This window comes from Coturnix japonica, chromosome 6 (genome assembly GCF_001577835.2).
Source record: "Coturnix japonica isolate 7356 chromosome 6, Coturnix japonica 2.1, whole genome shotgun sequence".
NCBI lineage: Eukaryota > Metazoa > Chordata > Aves > Galliformes > Phasianidae > Coturnix > Coturnix japonica.
In genome coordinates, this window is record NC_029521.1 from 29,194,065 (window position 1) to 29,217,944 (window position 23,880).

A 23,880-nucleotide genomic window follows, 5' to 3' on the forward strand; every position below is an offset into this window, starting at 1 on the left:
GTCCTTCTTTGCCAGATGCTTATCCCAATAAAACAAATAGCAGCTCCTATGGAGGAGTATCCACTTCTGCAATGCAACAAATGAGTCACTTATCAACTGCATTATGGTCACGGCTGTGAAGAGCTCTCCCAGCTGAGGCTTCGGGGTGAATTTTACTTATGTGGCATTACTGCGGTTGGTATATGGCCAAGGTATTAACATTAGCACTCCGCTTTCACACATGCTTGCACACATGGAAGAGCCACAGAGACCCTAATGAGCCCAGTTCCAGCAACCGTGTCAGCCCGCATTAACCCAGCATTTAAGCTCTAATCTTGCCTTCATTGAAGTAGACTGCTAAACTTGCTTCAACTTTAAAAAGCTGCAAGATCAGATCCTTCCACCTGAAATAAATCAAAGATAAAGGCTCTGCCAAGTGGATTGTTGTCAAACCTGTGTTCTCTGGCAGACCACATTCCCTGTGCGTGGCCTGGCTACAGTGGGCAGTGACACCACAGGGCTGTGCAACCTGCAGGCTCCCCTGGCCCCTGCAATTAATGACTAATTGAAATTACTTCTCCTAAGCTGACCTCGAGCCATATGGATTAAAACAGATTTCTGAATGCTAATTATGCTACATCACTTCCCCAATTATTTTTAAAATTGGATTATATACCAGGAGATGGGGTGTTTGAAGTAGCCGCTAATGAGCAAATCATGCATAAAAACTTGTTTGTTATGTTGGTGATTGAACAAAATAAGGTTGCAGGCCTGATGGCCTGTCTAAATAAGCAAGAGAAAGCAAAAAGATTCTGAGAGAAGCATCAGCTGAAGGCTGAGAGCTGTGGTGCTGCATTCCTGGAGGTGCCCATGGCCATACATGAGCCTTGGCCAGCTTGAGCAAGAGTGGGGGCAAGCTGTGAGGTCCTTTCCAAGTCATCCATTCCACGATTCAATGATTCTATGGTAATGTAGGTAGCTTCAAAAGCCATGTTAAAGCATGGAGAACGTTTTAGAGCATTGTAGCAGGTATCTCCCTCACTGAAATGGATCTGGCATTGGTTCTACTACCAGACAAGGAGCTGAAGGAGACTGAAAAACGCAAGTTTGAAAGGAAAGCAAAGAACAGAGGCAGGAGCAGAGCAGGAAAGCAGAGGAGCTTCACCCAGCAGGTACATACAAACAGGCCATGCTGTGTCGCTGCCTGGCTCTAGCTGCTCAGAACAACCAGGATACATTGCTGTAAACAGACTGAAAAAAGTTTTTTTCCACCTTCTACTCTCATTTTACAGTAGTGGTTAATAGCACAGCTGGGTTATTGGGCATCTCAAGGTATTTTCTTAAGAAACAGCTGCATTACCTGAGTGACCAAGGAACTTATAACGTGTTTATAAAAGTTGCTGAGCATCTTAGAGCATAAATCTGATTGAGTACCAGAGGGACTCCAGAATTGCATTTTTCTGAACACTTACCCCAGCACTCTGATCTAATAAAAAATAACACAGAAATTTAATTGCCACAAATGGTCCACACATCTCAGGAGCTAAAAGTCTTTAGATTTTCTGCTGGAAGATTATAAAGTCTAGTCATAGTCCCTTTGAATGTTCCTGAGCGAACAGTTTTGCTGTGCTCCAAGTGCAGCACAAGGCAATATTCCAAACTGGTTTCCAACTCCTACACTGGTCAATAGATCCGTCTGCCTACCTGCCTTCAAGCAGCTGGCAGACTGCATGGAGAGATGCATAGCTGTTGTGTCCTGGAGATTACTATTATATAATTTCATAGCCTGTTCAGAGCTGTGTGCTTTTCTCCTGGGACTAGGACAGTTACTGGTTGGAAAAACAAGAAGAAGAAAGCAATGAGCTGTAGATGCAGCATGTAAAGAATGAGGTTCCTTGAGCACTTGTTCTAAAACTGCTTATTTAATCAGTACAAAATCTACAAATAGAAAATACTACTCGTTTTTCAATAAGTCTATTTCTTCTGGTGAGCCTTAAGACAAGACCTCCATAGCAACAAAAAACAAGAACCACCTCTACACTGCAATGAACACTAACAAAACCACAAATAGAGAAAGGAATAACAGTGCTAGATTATTTATTCCTGGGTTACTTGACTTAGGCATAGTTAACCTCAATGAAAGAAAAAAAGTAATCCAGTGTGATCCTTCAGCCGAGCCATAGATGAAACCTTTAAGAGAATGCTCCGTTAATTGCCCTGTACAAAGCAGGCTCACCATTGACAGCAGAGTTTGATGGTAAGGAACAATTCTTGTGCTGTGAGCTCTGTGTGTGCATTGTTCTAGATTTATTTATCTTTCCAGACTGGGATACCAAGTTCACTTCCCTCCTGACCTCACTGAATTACTTATGCAAGTTCTTATCATGCCCATTACTCACAAGGATGACTGTAACCCTACAGAAAGCCTGCACCTGTTCTGGCTCATCGCTGCCTAAATGCATTGAAGCAGAGGTATCCTCGAGTCCTACTGAAGGGATAATACCTACAGGTTTCAGCTCAGAACTTTCCTCCAAGCATCCTCAATGGTCACTATACCACTCACACCAATGCTGTTTGGGATCATGCTGGCATTTCTCCCCAATTCATACATTTTCCAATAGAATTTAACTTTACTTATTGTAACAATCAGAAAGATCAACACAATAGAAAGGTGATACAAGAGGTGGAATAACAGAGGAACTAACACAATACACAATAGAAAGGTGCTATAAGGGAAGGGAAAAAAAAGACTGCTCATTCATCTCTGAAGATTTAGGCTCACAACAGGAAACTCCACAAGGGAGGGATCTTCAGAAAGTGAACCTTCCCCAGTGGCAGTCAGCCCTTAACTGGGGTCTAGGAGAGGTGCAGCCAGGCTCTGCCCCTCTCATCACACAGCTGAATTGCCTTCACCTGTGCTCCCAGGGCTGCTGGGTCCTTTCCCCGGGTGCTCAGTCTCAGCAGTTCCCATACACTTATTCTGGTGGTTTTCATGAAGCTCATTCCTGAGAAACTTCCAAAATTAGGAGCTGTGGAGTGGCACAGAATTCAGCAAAATCCTTTGCATATGCTTACAATCATCTCCATTTCTTTCTTTTTCTCCTTCCTTTGCTGCAGTTTTCCCCTGCTTGCTTTCTTGTTTACTCTTTGCATTGCATGCTAAATAATTGTACATGATGACACTATATGTGTATTTTTTTCTTACACTGTACTTAAAAGTTAATGTGATGTTGCTTTTTTTGCCTTTCTGATCTGTCCTAAGAAATTCGAGTTTGAAGCATTTGTGGCTTCTGAAGCTTTTAAAAGAGGAAAACACACAGAAAAAGCATTACTACCTACAGTTCCTTCCTGGCAGGTAACCTCTCTGCCCCTAATCCACTCACTGTCTGTTGAATCAGAATCTGGCAGAACAGGGCTGCAGCTGTGGGAACATTAACAGGGCAGAGGCTCTTATTCTTAGCATCACAGAATCACTAAGGCTGGAAAAGACCACCAAGAGCCTCAAGCCCACCCCCACCATGCCCACTGACTAAATCTCCATGGCTCTGGAACACCTCCAGGGATGGTGACTCCACCACTTCCCTGGGCATTTGTAACTTGAAGTTGCCAATTCTTATTTTTTGCATGTTTGTTTGTCTATATTTGCTCCTTGGAGGCTCAGGTAAGGGGTGTGAAAGGGAAAAGGTAGGCAGCAAGAGGGGCAGAATGATCCCAGAGAGTAACTGATCACTCAATCAGCAGACAAAGGAAGAGTGACTGATGTCCCCTACCCAGGGCCTGCATATCCTCCCACGTGAGGCCAACAACTTCCCACTTGGAAGGCACAGAAATGGAGCCAGGAGAGAGGTTCTCATTAAATCCCACTGCTCTGTGCAGCAAAACTTGTTCCTTATCTATTCTTGACATAATCCCTGAACTGAAGCTTCCCATTATCCTAATAGCAAAGTGTGAACACGTTAGACAGCTTGGCCCACACAGACAGCACCGATTTCATTACAGGCATGAAGTTTGATTTGCAAACAATTTACACTGACAGACTGAATGGATAGCATTGGTCTTTTAAATCTCACTTGTGCTGCTGTACTTCTGTGATGCTACAGCACTACTACAATCATCTTTTTCAAAGTTGTTTATGAAAATACATCCTAATTTAGCCTGATTTGGTGGTTGGCAGCCCTGCTCATGGCAGAGGGTTGGAACTGAATGGTTTTTGAGGTCCCCTCCAATCTAAGCTGTTCAGTGGTTCTATGATTCTTAGAATTCTTTTTTTAATGACAATTTAATTGTGGGTTATGATTATGTTAATCTAATGAGCTAAGAATCTTCCAGTAATCCCAGAAGTCAGCAGAGGCACCCCAAGAGACCAAGTCATTTCTTGCATTGCTTCACTTGTAACTTCTTCATCATTTAGAATACTTGTGTTTACATATCCAGATTTACCTTATACACTGTCATTGCCATTACATTATGCTCTTTAATGTCTAAACAGAGCATACTTCAAAATGCATGTGTCATTATTAATAGTTAATAAGAAGAATGGAAATGCAAGCCCCACAACATAGTCTCGCAGCCAGGGCACCACTCAGTGCACTCAATGGGAAAAGCATTCACTCCAGTTAGTTACTTTCCTGGGATGAGATGACTCTTGCAGAGACACAAAAACAAACCCTTATTTTTGCACTTACTGGATATGTAATCTTCAAATAACAAGTATCAGGATGAAAACAAGGAAAAGAAATGTCTTGGAGCATTTTCACACTCTCCCACTAAGGACAGCAGTTTTGCTTGATTAAAGGTTACAGGATTCGACTCCAAATAAGCAGTTAGCTGTGGAAATGGATGCATGAGGCATTTCTTCTCTCCTGTGAGCTAACTCAGCCACCAAATGAAGCTGGGATATTGATGACTTCAAAGGAACTGTAAAAACTAAATAACAAGGCAAGATCAGCCAACAGACTTAAATGCTCTGTGACAGAAAGAAACTGTTAGTGGGCAATTGGAGCCCATAATATTTTCCTACAGGGTGTAACGGAGCTGGTTGGGCTGTGTACATACAGCACCCAGTGCAGCAGCACAGGAGAGGTGAAATGCTATTTATTCACGTTCATGTTCATACAATTTTATTTGTAACTTAGCTTGGTGCAGGTATTAGCTGCAGGCAGGGGATCAGAGTGAACTTTTGGCCCTGGGACCTCCGAGTGAAAGCAGCAACTTGAAGCCCTGCTGGGAACAGAGCCCCTGGTGTGGGGCAATATGCCAACATTTGTTTAAATTACACTTTGGAGCCTGAATTCTCCTGTGTACTGCGTGCAAGCACTCATTTCTATTCAGTGAATACTCCAAATGAGGATGCTGTCTGTTATCTGGTTGGGACTCAAGCAGAAGTCCTTGATCAAAGGACAAATACCTTTATATCTAGCGATTCCCTAATCATTCGCTTGAAAAGGTTTAACTCCACCAGTTGTCTCCAATGATGGGCTATTTGTTTAGCTGTCTATGCTGCTCTCTTCACTTTAATTATATGCTATTTTTTCCTACTTAATTAAGACTATCTTCAAAGACACACTTTTATAAACAAATTAGGGTTCTCTGGCTCAGAATTTATACCTGAGTGCTGTTTGATCAATACAATTGATTGAAGAGATCTAAAACCGTCTCTGGGATATTTTCTGTTCCAGAACCATTGGGCTGCTTTGCTTATGCAGAGGCTGAGACACACAACAACATCCTGCACCGCCATCCAGGCACTCTTAAAATGGGGACAAAGAGCACTAGAAAACACACCTCTGAATGGATCCATTGCCTTTAAATAAAACTGTGTGAAAGAGAGGTGGTGAACCTGTCAGGCTTTTAGAAAGATTAGGGATCACGGAGAAGATGACTTCGACGACAAGATGCCCTCTCTTGTATTTTTATCTTCTACAAGACGTAGTTTATCTTCAAGAAGAAAACAGAACCTTTCATCCACCCACCATCTGTCCGCCCATTCTCCCATCCATTCCTGTGTACCAAATTGTGCTCTGACTGAACTGGAAAGAGAATCGATCTGTTTTAGCTGTAACAGCAACAGGAAATCCAGGTCTAGCATGTTAACGTGTGAAGATCCGCACACATTCAGATGCAATGGGTTTGATGTGCTACTTATTTATATTTCTTATGCAGAGCGCGGTCTTGGAGTTGTGAATCTCATTTGGAATGAAAGGACTTCATCCTTGTCCTCATTACAAATAAAGTAGAGATTGCAGTACAATAAGGAGTTTAATTTCTAGGATGTCTTGCAGGACAGTTTTTACCTTGTGGTATGTCTGATATTTTTTTCCCCATGTGTGTGAACCTCCTAACCAAGAAATCAGTATTTCTACATCCCTTTCACATAATGGAATACATTTAACTGCACTACCTTCTATACTATAATTACTCTGCAGACTTAATCAGATGGTTGCCCTAAAGAAGTAAAAGGGGAAATAAAGAGCCAGCAGACAGTACCTGTAGCGTTACCAGATATAAGGGAACAGCATTTTTCTCTCATTATTTCAGCACTTGCACAATGTTTGTGGCAGTAACTAAAAATGACCTGATCGTTGTTCACCAGGTCAAGAATAAATTACTTTAAGCTGGAAAAGAAAGTATGAAGAGTCACGCCTGCTCCTGTTAGATTGGGAAAAGACTTCAGTCCATGCATCATCAGCCTTCTGCTGCTCAGTAGAACACACACACTTTGCAAAGGCACAACGAGAGTCTGTGGATGTACTTTGTGCTTTTCCAACATCGGCGCATAAAGGAGTATTCAGGCTGCACCAGGATTGCTTTCTATCCTATGACAATAGTCATCTCAATATGATATTGATAACATACCTTTTTGGATGGTTCATTTAGTTCAAATTTGTCTGTGCCAAGATACCATGCTGATAATTGATCTCAAGCTTTGTTCTGCAGCATTAATTAAGTTTTAGAAAAGCTTACAGATCAATTTATTCTAGCTAATGCAGATCTGCACCTATAACAACACGAGTCAGATATTTATCACTCTGTTGTGATTCCCTTTTCATGCTTCATCAATTCATGTTTACATCTGGTTTAAGTTTTTCTAATCTAGAATAAATCAGCTTGAAAAAGCATTTGATTTCTCATTTAGATTCTCAATTGCCTTCTATTACAAAGATAATATCCCTTGTCTGATTTTAAATGGTAGAACTGTTAGGTTAATAATAACGAGTAAATATGTTGTCACTTCAGAGTTGTTGCAACTAAGCCAAATTTTATTTGCCCTTTTAAAAAAAATAAAAATAAAATACAAGCAAATTGGGGCTATTTCTATTATAAGTGAGATAATTGAATGTTATTTCAATACAGTGCAGCACTTCAATGTAGTTTCCCCTTTCTGTAGTTGCTTATGAATGTACACTGTAATGTTGTCCCTATTAAAAACAATATTTGTTTTTAAGCCATGAGTGCCAGACCGAAAATCAGTATTTAAAGCTGCTGCTGCACAGCAAGGAACTGCTTTGCTGGGTTTGCCAGTGGCTGTGTATCCAGACCATGCTGGCTTTACACCTCACTATGAGGGTGCATGCATTTCACATAGGGAAGAGACTCTGCAGCAAGGAGCTGACAGCTGCCTGACAGCTCCTAGAGGAAAATCCCCTCCTGCCCGCTCTGCGTGGCAGTGGGAGATACAGGCACAGAGCCCTGGGCCAGAGCTCCTCCTGGGCTGCCTTCCTGCCAGTCTGAGTGCAGCCAGAAGTCTTTCTTTGGTCTCACATCACCCATGAGATTCATTGTGCATCCATCTATCCCAGTGGCCCTCTGGTAGAGCACAGTCCCGTGCTACCCCAAATCACACGTTTCACAGGTGGTCATTTAAATAATTTGCAATATTTCTATGATAACAGATCAATAGAACAGATAAGAAAATCTTTGCCTCTCTCATAATTCTTGCTGTAGGCACTTACATTATCCTCAGCTTGTGTCAGGGGATGGGCTCTGAGCTGTGATGGAGCTGTGGGTGTCCCTGTGGGACCAGGCGGCCTTCAGAGGTCTCTTCCAACTCAGGTGATTCTGTTATGCAGAGAAGGGGGAAATCAGTTTGTAAAAACACGAGCTCTCCATTTTTCATTAGAGAATCTTCTGTACTTTATGCTATGCCAATGAGGTACAATTTGTCATGTAGTTAATGGAGCAGGATACTACTAATTAACCAGATGAGATACAAGCCAGCAGATCCACCTTTATCAGGAGCAGAGCAAATGGCTGTAAAAATTTTCCCCAAGTATTACATTATGAGTTTTGCATAAAGCACTATCCCTCTGCCAAGCAGTGCATGTGAAGCTACCATAGATGTGCTACAGTCATCAAAGCAGTGTGAAGAGTGAAGGGATGTTCTCTGTGGAAGTCAGTGTGTTCTTGCCAGGTGGTCTTGGCTCTTTACTTGACCTTTCAGTTTGGTTATTACAGCTCACCCATCCAAACCCCCATGTAGATTGGGCACCTTATTGATTTTTGCTCATTGTGGAAAACGCTGACTGAAGAACTGGAATAAAGCTCCCTTCTTCTCCACCTATTTACAGCTTCCAGTGATTCATGAAGGTCAGAGCACGCCATAGCCCACCCTCCAACTAAGTGGCTGCTTGGCACCTGGAGAATAACCTTCACATTGCTGTATACATCATGAGCCACCACACAAACAGCTCCAGGGCAGTCAGCAAGACCAGTAGATCTGGGTTCTGGCCATTGATTTCTTTCCTGCTCCCTGTGATAATTTTAGGCTGGCAGTCAGTACATCTTTAGCGTGCCACTCTGTCTGCTTATCTGCACGGATCAATTATCAACAGGAAGTCCTAATTCAAGGCTGTACCTCTGCCTGCAAGGAGCCACAAGTAATGAGTGTGTTTTTTACTTCAGACTTGTGGAGTAGGAGAGAAAACAGGACCAGTATACAACACTTGGTTTAATCTTCACAAAAGAGCTGCAAACTGTTGTATCAGATCTGGAATTGGACTTCAGTATCTTTATTTCCCCTTAAGTTATTAGTCACCGTGATAGCACAGCTTCTCATTTTGTATCTGATGCATCTTAAACCTAAGAATGAGACAACTAAAAGCAAGGAATCCCATCTGGCTGCAGTGTCTAAGGCAGAAAACACACGCTGTGGGAATGCTTAATGGGTAAGATACACAAGGCACACACACAATGAGCATCTACTAAAACTCTACCCCAAAATCTGCATAGGGTTTTACCAACAGAGCACTTTACACCAAAAGAATCAGCAGAAGAACAAACATCCCCCTTTCCTCTTCCTAGACTATACCTCTGTCCCTTGTTTTATAATTCAAAGCAGTCATGGGTACCTTTAGCAGTGAAGACTATCAAGCATTGTTCTGTTCTTTGGTTCTTATGGAGCATTTTATCTGTTTGAGAGGAAGGGTTAATTTATTTCTTCCTATCTGTAAGCACATTTCCAGAGTGTTTGCACAGCTGAAGCAAACAGGAACCACTGCGTTATTTTTTGGCCTGCTTACTCAACTACTGCTGTACAAAATAACTTATTTTGGAAGCACCTTTCAAAGTAGGTCAGGATAGAGCTGCATAAGGAAATCAAGTATCTTTCCAGAACAGGTGATATACCCTGATTTGGTTCCAGGTTTCTGAAGATCTCATTGGCCATACCATTACATACAGAAGGATGTTAACTAAGAGTGTAAAGTTAATTATGGGGTTCAGCTGCCTGCTCTGGAGCTGTGGTGGTACAGATGATGGAAGTTTACATGGATTAGATGAATTTGTTCTCTGTTTTGGTCTGCCTTTCTTGGAGCTGGTTTGGGTTATCTGATCAGATCTACCAGCAGCTGTGGGAGGTTTAACCTTTACTTGAGATTCTTCTTCTCCCTTTTCCATAAAGACAGTCTGCTGATGGAGCTACCAAGGGGGATGCTGCTTGATTTCAATAGGAGATCAAGTTAGTGGGGTTTTGTTTTCATTTCTTTCTTTATTTTAACAAACAATAAAAGAAAAACCACAGCTGAGTTCTCTGGCATTGCCAGTGGGCATTTTTGCACCTCCACAGACCTGAGCCTTGGTTTCAATCTGCTCCAGCTCCCTGCTGTAAAACAGATTAATCGCATTTACTCATCTCACTGTATGCTGTGAAAACGCATCCATAAAAAGATTGTCAGATCTTCATATATCATTTAACAGGGAAATATTGCTACCTAAAATAAACATGTGAAAGCCTTCTTGTCCGAGGCAGAGAAATACAAAGAGCATTTTTCCACGCTAGCAGCCAGCAAGTCATTTTGAGAGTGAGTAATTCTTCCCTTCAGAGACAAGCACCAAACACATCCACAGAGCTGTAGGTTTAACTGAAAATGTGCAGTTATCAAATGCCCTACCAAGGCAGGGGGCTCGCAGGCTGATCTGCCTCATTAATCCAGAATTTGACATACAGGGGATGGGAAAACAGCAGGTTTGTTTAATTGTTTTTCACATGGGTCCATCCTTTCCCATTGACAGCAGTCTTTAAGCATTTCTATCCAGCAGGCACTGATCTGACTGCACAGCCCCGTGGCATGGCTGCGTCTCATGGGTTGGATGTGTCCTAATGTTGACACTCCAAAGGGTTGTGCTCTGCCTTCCTCTTCTTGTATTTTCCTCTTTTTGTTTTACCACAGGAGCTGCTTCCAAGCTGCTGCTGCTCTGCATGCACTTCTAAATGCATCCTACACACCCCAAACCAGGAAGCAATTAGCATCATCTCATTTATTATTCATCTATCCACACCTAATCTCATGATTTTTGAACCCGTAACTTTTTTGTTGGCCTGATCATGATTGTAATGGAATTACTGCTCTGACCCTGTATACCGGCTGCATACAAATGGAGCAAAGAGGCATTGCTCCTTCTCATCAAACAGCACGGCAGAGCTGGCCACCATCTCTATTTCTGCAGACTTAAAAGGAGAACTTCATGTGGTCATCAATTTCTAAAGCTTTTTGGAGAAGCTTCTTAGAAGTTATTTCGCATTACAGCACTGAGAGGACTTCAAGGTCCTGGCGGTTTGAATGAGAATTAATGAGGCAGAAAAGCTCTTTGGTGGAGTAATGAACTCCTGCAACGCTTGCATAAGGACAGAGCCAATGAAGCTCTGGTGACACTGTGGCTTTTAAGATGCTCCTTTACTACAAAGCACCGTTACATTTCTTCTCTTTGAATTTCTAGCTTATTTGGAACATTTCTGTTTTGTTATTGGCATTTCAACACTCTGAGGATTTAAGAGAAAAAATCATTTACTCTTTTCCTCCCTCCCCAGCTCTTCGGTTCCTTCCTAATTCCTCCTGCCCAGACTCAAACTAGAATCCTGAATCCAAGAGGAGATGCCTGGGCTTGTGGCTATTATCTTATTGAGTGAAATGATCATTGCATTGTCACGCCAAAGATACCCTCTGTTCCAGGAGTCCCACAGCTGTTTAATTTTGCAGGACGCTCATGTAATGCAGCAAACTGCTGCTCTCCTTGCATTCCCCAGCCCACACATGCAGGGCTCATCCCATCCGATAGGTTAAATGAGAGCAAATGGCTCAGAGGGTCAGCTGATGGTGTTTAATAAGTATTTAGTGTGCTGCTGGGGTTGCCATCCTACTGCTTCATCTGCATAACGTGGCAGCAGAGCACAGTGCTGCTCCCAGCCCCAGGTGGAGGCTGCAGCAGCACTCCCCAGGTAGGACCTCTGTGGGCAGGTTATCCAGCCCAGGGCATCAGATGCTGGAGATACTTGGAGCTGGGACAAACCTTTCAGCATTGACACAACACAGCCTCCAGGGTGCTGATGTTGGGAAGTGTTTTGACCCTACAATTAATGCAGGCAAAGAATGGTGTATGTTATGAAACATTGTGAGTTTATTTTCTTTGCCAATAGACAATTTCTTTTTCTGGTTTTGACCTTAAATAAGAGCAGAACTGAAAGCTACTGAAACATCCCATAGCTGGATGTTGCCCGTATTGCTTTGAGGCTGCACCAGATGAAGGATAGCAAGAAGTGCTGTTACACAGGTACTTGTGCAAGGCTTCCTTTGCCAGCATAGGTTGTGACCTCACACCCAGGGTGTCAAATTGAGACATTTAAATTCATTTTCTTCAGTTTCTGGAAAATTGCTGCTCATGGTGCCTGAAACTGAGATAAGCATCCCAAATCATTTATCTTCCAAGATTTTATCCATTCAATAGGAGGGAATTTCTATCATTCTGCACCAGAAAAATAACTTCTCAGTAATACCTGCAGCTGCTGAGTTAGGCTCAGCTTCCTTCCACATGGTGTTGGGAGTGGGCACTAAGTACGGATCTTCCAGTCCAACCACTTTATACTGCTATTCAAATCAGTTGAGAACTTCAAGTCTTTGACATTGAGAAGAAAATGTATGAGAGTGAAGTCGAAAGGAAGCTCATTTGCACGTTGCTGAGCAGGTCCCTCCCCTCTAAGGGGCTTGATGCTTCCAAGGAGACAGAGAGGTCCTTGCATGCCTCTCACCTCCCAGAATAACAGCATCAATATGCACAGAGGTTAATGTCTCGCAGAGGACGAGGAATCTGCATATTACATTTATCAAAAGATGTGTAAATGAGCTATATAGGAGTCTATTACAATGCCCTGCATAATTTATTCCATGTACAATAAAGAGCTGATCAGATTTCATGCATGTTTACTTTTTGAATGATAACCGCCTGAGTGTTTGAAGGAGCTGCAGAATACAAATAGGGTTCAAAGTAATGTGTTTATCTCCTTGACATTTTAATCTTGAAAACTTTCTTATTCTCATTGTTTTGACAAAACGATTCTCCTTTGTGAGAATAATCTCTCCCAAACATGAGAGGACTTGCATTGTCTGGGACATACAATGGATTCCAAAGTCTATTAGATATGTAGAAGTGAAACAAAAGGCCTGTACTAAAAGCATCTACGCTTCTGATCCTGTTTACTTTCTCTCTGAAAGTTTAAAGGATGTGAAAATTAATGCTATCTGATGTACTCCTGCAATGACATGCAGAACTCCTTGTTTCACCTCTAAGTGACAGTGGGCAGAAGCTCGTGCTGCAGTGCCCTTATGACACACAGCAGCAAGGCTGCTTCCTTGCTTGGGTTCTTCATAGTGGCAAATAGCATCATGGAATCATGGAATGGTTTCGTTAGAAGGGTCCTTGAAGATCACCCAGTTCCACTCGCTGCCATGGGCAGGGCTGCCCCCCACTAGTGATCAGAGTGAAGTACTCCAGCAAATCCATCAATTCTTTGTTACACTCACCGTGGCACCACAGCCAGTCCTGCATTGCCCACTACTTGGTGGGGTCACCGCTCCGTCCCACGGCTATCAGGTGTCTCAGTGCTCCCATTTCAAAGAAACTGGTATCTAATGGCAAAGAAAGTAGCTGTGTTTTCCAGCCTTGTTTTTCAGTAATGTTTGAATATCTTCCAGAGAGTCTCTCTGGAGTCTTAGAGAACTTGTGCTGAAAAAAAGCAGCATCGTTTTTCCTTAACATGACTGATGAGTGTGCATGGAGTAGGTGCAGCGTCCCTACTGCTAGACAATATGATATACATCTGGGTAAAAAACAACTTCCTACACAGAGTACATTTTGTAAAATGATTCTTCAACAAAAGAGCCTCATGTGAACAAAGCTTCAATAACTAGTTCTGCACAGTCCTGCATGATTTTAGGCCAGCTGTATTCCTACAAACCCAGACCTGGATTCATCGACATTTCTTATGCCTTACTTTGATTTACTGGAGCAAAACCTCTTTTCTTAGCTTATGTACCCCAACAGAGAGGGTGCAGCACTAAGGACAAATGGGACACTGGTCAACGCTGCCTGCTGTCACGGTTGGCAGTTAATCTCCTCATTTAGAAGGGGGCTTTGGCTTGCTGTAGGGCATGGACTCACCCAGATACAGAAGTATATCCCCAGGAAGGGGAACGAACAACATTTCCTCATCACTTTCCGAATTCTCACAGTTTGGATGCATCCAGCTAATTTAGCCCCACGGCTTGAGCAGTTTCAGTCTTCACGTCAAATGCTTCTATGAATGTGTCACTAATATTTCATTAAAAAGAAAAGAAAAAGATCATTTTTTCACAGAGGCAGACTTTGTGAGGAGGAGTAGAATGACCCTAACTAGCAACCATAGTAACTGCACAGAGATAATACTGTCTCAGGAGACACGGTTATATCTCATCCAAATTTAGATGGCCTATTAATGTGCGTGGCCTCCTCCTCCTAACTGCTTCAGTGGGAGACCATCCTTGCTAGCTCATGTATAAACACAGGTCTTTTGGATAATGCATTCCAGATCACACTGAACATGCATTATATAAATTAAAAAGCAGAATCCTGTTGAAGCAGCATCCCTGAAACTCTTGCCTTTTATGTGGGGAAAAAAAAAAAACCCAACACCCTGCCACAAGAGTGTTTTATTCCGGGAGGCCAATTGCCTCTGTGTGAGTGAGTCATCGGAGCAGTTGAAGTCAGCGAAAACATTAGGGATAATACAATGAAGCAGCAGAACAAGTTTTTCCACAATGAGCATATTCAGCAGCAGGCTGCAGGCTGGCACACAGCACAGCCCTGCTGCATGCTCTGTGTGCTGCAGGTGCACGCTGCCATCGGGATGGATGCGGGCTGCTCCGGGATATTTTCCACACTAGCAATGAAATCAGCCTAGGAAAACCAAGAAAACTGATGGAAAATAGAACTTACCAGTTCTCCAATCATTCAGATGGAGAAAATGGATTTCTGTGTATCATAGTTATGTTTGCTGGGAAGTGCATGGGCAGTTCCTGAGCATGCTATCCAGCCCTGTGGTGTGGGTCAATGAGCTGCTATGCATACTTAGATCCCCCAGCTCTGAGGATGCTGAGCTCCCAGCCTGCAGCTTTCCCTGATCTCATGGACAGGCTTTCCTTACTAGCCATGAAATGCAGCGCTTTGTTCTGCTCTAATTATGTCCCGGATCCTGGGCGGTGTTTCCGGGCTCCATCTGTATGTTCCCACTGTCCCAGGAAACCTGCCAAGTGCTAATACTGGACAAGAGCGAAGTAAATCAATCGAATCACTGATTGGTTTTACTTAGTAATGAAGAAAGGCGTTGCCCTGGTACAGCACAGCCACATGCAATGGGCACTGACACTGCAAGAGCAGCTTCAGGATAAAGCAGAGCTTCATTTTCACCACTAACCATGCACCTCTCACCAAGTTCAATACGCTCTGATCAGGGCACGGGGGGGATAGGATCATCTTTTCCTCTGCACTTCTACCTTAGAAAATCTGTGTCAGCATAACAGTGCCCTGTGTGCATCGTGGTGCTGCCAAGGGAGCTGAGGGCACTGTGATGTCTCCCAGCCCTCCTGCACCTGTGTGGGACCAAAGAACCACTTGGGTTTCCCAGCCATTCCCTAGGACTCTCTGTGCAAGGATGACATTTAAGTAAATGTATCTCCTCGTGCATAATCAATGCACATAAACTCCGCTGACTGGGAATTAACCTCTTCTTTTTCTCTTGGAACGCAGCAGATCTTGTAATATCTAATATGCATTTAAGTATTTAAAGAATGAATTATTTAAAAAGGCAAAATGGCTACAGGTGCCCCATGCCACATATTTATGCCAGTGAATTCTTAACCTGTTTTATAATGAGATTAACATTTACTGCTACAAGAGATGTCCCCCTGCAGGTGATGCAGCATTTCTGGGCTTATCTGCAGGGGGCCGCGTGGATCCAATACAGCATTAAGCAGCAGTAAAACAGATTACCCTGAATTCATGAAGTGATAACTTAGTCTCTTTTGAAATGCTGATGACATGCAGTTTTTATACTCCTGGGTTCTTCATGGGCATGGTCAGGTGTGTGGCTTCCCATAGTTTGTCACCTTATTGGAAATGGAATCCTTGAGGGAGGAAATGCTACCAGCGGTTCTTTTTGTGATACCAGGATGCCTTCAGCTGTAGTCATTTAATTGCTGCTTGAGCCAAAAAGCTCTTTAAGCTGCCCAGAGCCTGCTGGGATACAATGACTTCTTGGTTTTTGCAAGAATTGTGTGTTTGTTCTGACTTAATGCAACATTGTGGTGGATTCAGAGGGGCATTTGGGGTGCATGGCAGGCAGCAGGAGCAGGCCGCAGCCATTGGAGGCCTCAGAGGGCCCCACAACCAACTCGCAGCAAGGACCTTGCTTCCAGAGCAAAATAGGTTCTAAATTAGGGCTTCCCAATGGCATAGTTGCTCCAAGCTGATTGAAAGCACTCTGCAAAAGCACCACATTTAATCAAAATAAGACCATGCACAGTGAGCAGCACTACAGCATGGGAGAAAGCAAGTTACAGCAAGTGGGGGCTGAAGATGGAGTCCCACTGCCACATGTAGTCGTGCACTGCATTCTGTTGTTTGCTGTAAAGAAAGCAAAGCCAAAACCAAACCCAAACAATCCACCCTCTTTCACTGTTGAGCTGTGGAGATATGGCATATCCATAAGTATGGACTTTGCCCACCTCAAAAGCTAGAAATTGTAATTAAAATAGTTTGTAGTCCTGCAACTGAATGCAGGAAAATGGCAGACCTGACAGTGCAGAAAAAACAAACAGAACAAGGATGAAGAGGCAAAGTAAGAACTGCAGTAATGTGTTAGTTCAGTCAGATGTGTGTGCTCTCAGTTCAACCAATCTCATTAAAAATATACATACAGATCTGGAAATTTCCACTGCCAATTAACTGAAGCTGAGGTGGCTCAAGCTTTCTGCCCAGGCTCTGCCCCTCGCCCTGGTGTTGCACCTTGTCTGCTATCAGAGACTTTGGTGATCTTTCAGCCCACGTGTCATTTCAGAATTATCATTTTCAGAATTAGATCTTGCAAGAGCGATATAATTAAAGATTAATCTGGAACTGTGTGTATTAACACTGGACACAGTGGCTTTATTTGTTATAAAAAAAAGGTAGGATGACTAGATTCACTTTAATTCCATTTAATTTAGACATGATTTTAAGCACCAGCGTTCCAAATTGTTTTTGTTTATGGCATTGGATGTTGCACTGTGTTGAAAAGTTATATGTGGCCCATTTGGGCAAGGAAAGGAGATATCCTAAAATACATACCCAGTCAAAATGTATCTTGCCATTTTAATGCTACTTCCTTGAAATTTTCGATATATTTTATCCATCATATGTTTTACTGAGGGTATATTTTAGTGGTTTGTATCACAGAAGTTAATGCCTTTCTAGGCCCAATTTGCAGAGGAATATCTGACTTCTGCAAATGTCCCTTTCTAATTCTCATCCGTGGTATCATAATTGCCTGCCTCATCTCCATGTTTGCATACAGGGAGGTCCCTGAGAGGGTTACAGCAGAATCCACATGCGGGTGTTCCTGTCACCCAGGGAGGGAGAACCAGCTCTCCACTGTGAGCAGCAATGCTGGTATAAAATATTACTCAGCTGGCATCCTGATTTAGCTCTTAAAACACTTCTTCTTAAAACAAGCTATCCACATAAGCCTTAAAGGAAAATAAGGTGTAAAGAGCAGCAAGGATGAAAAATGGTAGAAGGAAATAATGCTGAGAAGAATCAGCGACTCTGTAAGACTACCTTATTTTAAGTGTCTTGATTGATATGACAAAAGCAAGTGTTAGACAAGATAATATAAATGTAGAGCTTGGACCTATTAATCAGATTAAAAAAACAACATGAGGAGAAGCATAGATCCACTGACTGGAAGAATAAGATATAAAATGCAGCTATGGTAGGTCATTCTAGCAGGAAATTGGACAATAATGGGAAGTTACAGGAAGACTGAATTATTGGACAGCATACACTAGAGGATCGATGCTGATCATATAAGGTGCTCATAATGGCTGTGCTAGAAATTTATCCTGTATGTACCATTTGCAATTAGGGAAGCTGTTTTCCCTTGGGGTAAATAGCCTATTTTTCCCATTCTGAATATATGGTCCACGGTTTCGAGTGCTGTTTTATCATGTGTTACTCTGAAATTGCATTTCTCTAATACGCATGGAGTACTGCTTTGCACTTTAAACTATACTTCCAATACTGGGCTTTGTTGCAATTCACAGGATCTCTATATTGTTCATAAGTTGGATATGTACCCAAACAAGACACAAGGGCTGGATCTATGAGCCAAGGGTTGATGAGCACAAAGCCCATAGAGCATCACTGGGCTTTAAATACCACAAGCATGGGGCTGTGGAGTGCCCTCTCAGCAACATTAGGTCCAATGGGGGGCCACCAAGATGATCAAGGGATCGAAGCATCCATCTCACAAGGAGAGGCTGAGAAAGAAAGCTGGGATTGTTTAGAGGAGTGGGCTCCGAGGGACCTCACTGATGTCCAGAAGTATCTGAAGGGAGTCTGCAAAGACAGAGGTAGTTTCTATTCTTTGGTCCCAGTACGAGGCCAAGAGTCACTGGGCACAAAGAGGAGCACAGGAGGTTTCCTCTGACCATTAGAAGCACTTCTGTTCTGTGGGGTCTCCTCTTTGGAGAGCTTCAAACTCAACTGGGCAACCTGGTTAAGAAGGCTCAGGAGCCTACACTGCCTACACGGTTTCTTTCATATATATTTTTTTCTTTTTTTTTCATTCATATCATACTGTTTGAGCAAGAACATACATACGACAAGCACTGTGCCAGCAGCACCTTTTGCCATAAGCCAGTCATGCTGTAATGCTTGTGTTAGCAACTGGAATAGCCTCTGTGCAGCAGCTAGGGGTTTCTCTTAGGTCATATAGAGAGCTCTTGGTGCTCTGGGTTTCAGCTCCAGAGGTTCCAACCCCTGCAGGGGGCTGCAAAGTGACAGCATAGGAGCAGGCTAAGCAGACTGTCTTATTTATGCAAAAATAAAACTACAGCATAAATCTATGCTTCACATTAAACTTGGACTTTTTTGGGATAATGGATCATAAAAGTATGGATTTATCAATATACAGTAAGATTTACCTCACTGAAGCAGCTATGGATTTAGGCATTAGGATCAATGGGCAATTAAAAGGAAGATCAGTGTTTAAAGAGCATTAAAGTGCCAGTGTTTTATTTACAGTGACGTAGCAAAAATGCACTGGGGCTTTGTTCCTGTTAGAACTGCAGCTTTAACTTTTGCTTGAAGGGAATGCAGACGCCTAGAAGGACGAACAGAGAATCACTTGTTTGGACCAGTAAACTCTAAGATCAAAAATGAGACGTTCATTCTCAACTGTAACCAATTACCAGTTTCATGTTAGGATATCATACAAAGGAGCATGTTTACACTGCTTTCAGAGCACGTGGCAGCTGATATCCAGGAACACAGGCTTGCAGTTGCACAAGACTCATGCATATCATCATCCAATACGCAATAAGGTGATACCATACACAGACAAATTCTCTGTATCATCACTTCTATTTCTAAGAGCAGTGAAAAGCTTGGGGAACTGACCCAGTGCACCAAGCAGAAGCAATAGACCCACACCGAGTTCTCAAAGATGTGCTTAGCAAGTTGGAGAATGTTTACTCACAAGTGCCATCTTTTTTTAACCCGTTAGTGGAAATTTGCTTCAGTTTTATGGGCTGTCTGGTTGTGCACCTGGTTTTCCTTCATTTGCCAGCCAATGTGTTTACTTTGCCTGCAGCGTTTTCATAATAACCTCTAATAATAATTGAATTTGACCTCTATTTAGTGCCCAAAGTGGAATTATCTGCAATCCAGTCACTCCAGAGATCTCATTTCTCTGTCACGACTCATCAAAGCACGCTGCCCTCAAAATGAGCGCCTGTCCACATCAATCCTTAACATCCATATTTTAAGAAAAGAGAAGAAATGGACGTTATCTGCATACACTATCCAGAGAAATTCAGCTTATCAGATAAGTGCATAAGAGCCGGTCATGCGTTCAAAATCTTCATGGGTCGTTTAATAATTAACTGCCTTCTAAAAAGCTGGTTGGTGCTTTTAACATTGAGAGCTTTGGCTTATTATAGGCACAGCGCAGCATGTTTGTTTGTTTAGCAGTGTTCTAGCAGAGGAAAATAACACTGGAACACAAGCTTTCTATTTTGTTCTTCCCCGTCTTTAATGTTTTTTCTTCCCATGCAAAGAAACCTGTTCACAAAATGCTTCTTGGTTGTTTGAAAGGCAGAACGAAGGCTGAAATATCTCTGCATTGCCACACAGTGTGGGGGAACTTCTGTCTGTGCAGAATGACAATGTGGCTCTAAAAACATTGATCCGGGCCCATTGCAAGCTCACATAGGATAAGAATAACCAAAGGAAGGGAATATGATGAAGAATGATCTAAGCTTATGGACTGCAAGCCTGCAGTGCTGTGCGCTGGGTCAAAATGGGTAACAGCCAAGTGTGACTTGGAAGTGTCAGCCTTGATATGATATGATGGAATGGGTGTATGCTTTCTCAAGAGAGATGTCAGAGCAATGGTTATGGAAATGAAGAACTGCATTTTGAAGAATTCTTGTCCCTTCTCTTAAATCAATGCAGGAATAAAAGTAAACCCCTTCTGGGGATTATTCCTTTCCTAGAAGCTGTTTGCACAAGAAAAAAAACATTTCAAGAACCAGATTCTGGGGGAACTTTTATCCTGACTGAGATGTTTCTCTTAGTTCAGTATTCAGAACACTCTACATCATTCAGGAGTTGTGTAAATAGTGCTCAGAGTAACAAAGGGATACCTTTAACAGCCCATAACCAAACTGCACACAAGCACACGGGGAACCTCCTGCTCCCGTATTCCAGCAGTTCACCTGACTGAATTCACCATTGATTCTGCAATTATTCTCACTGAGGAGTTTAGGGGCCTGTAGTTTATATATTTCACTTGCACTGTTTGCTTAAATAACTTCCCCTCACCTATTTACAGAAGCCCAGCACTGGCTGAGACCCCAAGAGCCCCAGGAGCCCATATTCACCCCATGGGAGCAGGGAGGGGACGCAGTACTGCACATCAGGTCACTTAAAAGCAAAAAGCATCATTAGCAGAAGTTTATTTTAAAATCTGGTTTTCGGGAGCTTCAGTTTTGTCGCTTTGTTCTGCTTTTGCAAGCGATAAAACAACAGAAAAAAAAGGGTTATCTCCTTTTCCACCGAGGGAATAGAGAGGATACTGAGCAAAAGTGAAGATGTTTTGTTCTTTGGTGCCCCAGATAATGTACTTTCATATTGCTGACAGTTTTCACAAGACTTTTCTCCCTTGTTTCCAGGGAATGAGCAAAGGAACATCACATACTGAGGAAGGGCTCCATCATCACCTTATCCTCCTTCCAGCTCTTTGTTTCATCTGCTCATTGTATAACACATCAATTGCTAAATTAGTCTGGGGCTTCTATTGCAGCCGTTGGGAGACTTTGATAGGCCCTAATGCATCTCATTGTATGAGAAAGGCAAAAAGGATTTTTTTGCTGCATCCATAATGATTTTATTTTGGTGAGCATCAAGTGCAGCTGATAAGGCGCTGTTAGATGTGAAAGGGCATTAAAATTAATAATCTTTTCCTCTGTGCAACCAATATTACCAAGTCCAGTTTGGGGCAGCCTTCCCACTAGATTCAGGAAATATAATAAATCATTTTCACTTACTTTGATTGAAATGTATAAAAGATATTTTATCTTTTGTCTTTTAAAATAAAAGCCCCTCTACTGACAGGGAAGTGCAAGAATAGTCAGAGTCCTTGCTCATACTGTAAAAGCACCGGAGCCCAATGACTTGAACGTGTACATCAGAGATTCTCCAGCAATTTTATGGTTCATATATCTTTCATTCAGTACTGCTTGCTGTCTGTTCTCCTCTGTGGGAACAGGAGAAAAAAACAGAGCCACCTTAAACACCAAGGTAGAGAGAAATGAATACTTCATGAATCAGCCTTCATATTTGCTAAGAAGTAAATTATTTCTCACATCTTAAGCTAAAATGAAAGTTGAGTGAGGGAGCAGAGTTGGCAGAACTTTGACATTTCTTCTGGCACTACCATCCTGTATTTATATTGACTCACTGTCACCATGCTATAATAGCTCCAAGAGGACTCACAGACATTTCCAGTAGTAGAAGATTCTCTCCCAGCTCAATCCATGAAACAACACAATACCCAACAAGAGTCCGGCCTGCACAACCACTTGTCTTGCTCTTGTTGGTTGACTCCATCCAGCAGCTGAGAGCAAACATCTCATGTGTGTGCTGGGAGGGAGCAGTGTTTTCTGGCCAAATCCAGGTGTGGGAGGAAGGAGCAGGGAGCAACCCACAGCAAAGAGCCCTGAGTGCTCAGAGCCCATCGGCTGTCGGTCATGGAAACACCTCCCTGAAGGTGTCCCTGCATTAAGGCACCTGACAGGTACCATGAATTAATACACTGATGTTTTTACAGTTCTTCAGAGGAATAAAAAAATCAGTCCCTTTTGCAACCCTTCTATCTGAATGCAGGAGGTGCAGAGTTGTAGTTTAGGGAAAGCAAGCAATGAACAGGGGAGAACTGAAGGGGCAATTACAGACGACTTCAGTATATATGTACATGCAATACTGGGATGGAGTAATGCCATAGCAAGGAAAATGGAGATTTTATGTTCCGTTACTTTTCATCTGACATCTTGCACATTGTTACAGTGTTTTATTGCTAATGTTGGATTCAGCCAGGAGGAGTTCAATGCGGCTGTTGCAACAATTCTATTTGCAATATCCTCCTTTAGTAACAGGCAGCAAGATTAGACCCCATTTTTCAAATATTAAGTGTAGATTTGATTTATAAGCTCTTTGGCTCTGAATTAGGTTGAAAAGTAGACAATAATGTATATAGAATAAATGTACGACCTGAGAAAAGCACCAATGTTTTCTATCCTCGCTGATCCTGGTATTTTATTGCATATGAGCTGTACCCCTACAGGGGATAAGAGATCCACGCTTTCTCTGCAGCCGGCTTTAATGGACAAGTTCATACCTTTGAAAGGGCAAACGCTCTACAAGGCAGAAGTACTGCAGACTATTCAGAAATGCTGATTGCATTTGGTGGAGAGAATCTGAGTTACACACACACAAAAATAAAAGGGGGAAAAAAAAGAAAAAGGATTTTCCTCTCTTTTCATCCTTTCAAGTGAGAAGGAATCTTCACAACAACAAAAAAAAAAACCCAAAAAGACACATTGCTCTCCATGTGATACTCGAAAACATCTGCCATCTCCTGGGGGCTGATGGAGAAAGAGAAAAGAAGCTCATGAAAAATAAAATTACCCGAGAATCCATATTAATGACTACAGCCTTTTTTTCCAGCAGGCTCCGCTGTACTCCTCACCCCGAGCCTCACTGCGCGGGCTGCCCGGCACCACTAGAGCTGCAAAAAGCCCCGTGGCACAGCGGCTGTGTCTCCTGTGCCAGAAAGCTGTAAATGAACAGCCAGGAGACAGCTGGGGACATCACGGGCACGCTGCCCTGTGGGGCTGGTGTTGGGATAAACGCTGTTGTGGAGCTGAGGTGGCAGAGTTGCCTTTGTGTGGGTGTTGGGTCCACCCTGTGACAACACTCGGTGTCCCACAAAGGGACCATCTACAGGTGGATGCTCTGTTTTGGTTTCCCAGATGGTAAATTGTCTTCTACCTTTAGGGAAGCTTCTGTCTCCGGAGGTTTAACCAAACCCAAGGGAAATTAAAAAGAACAGAGTTTCTCCTCATTTCATCTGATTTCCCTAAAATATCCACAGATGTGAATCTGCGTGTCCTAGATAGCACATCCATCATTCTGCTTTTGCTTGGATAAGGTTTGCCTTTAGGGATTCCCAGGAAATCTGTCTTAAAATTACAAAACCCAGCTTCATTCGAAATTAGTTTGTGAGTTCGTGGGAAACTTTGGCTCCGTTCTTGTTTTATTCCAGTTTAATGAAGAAAG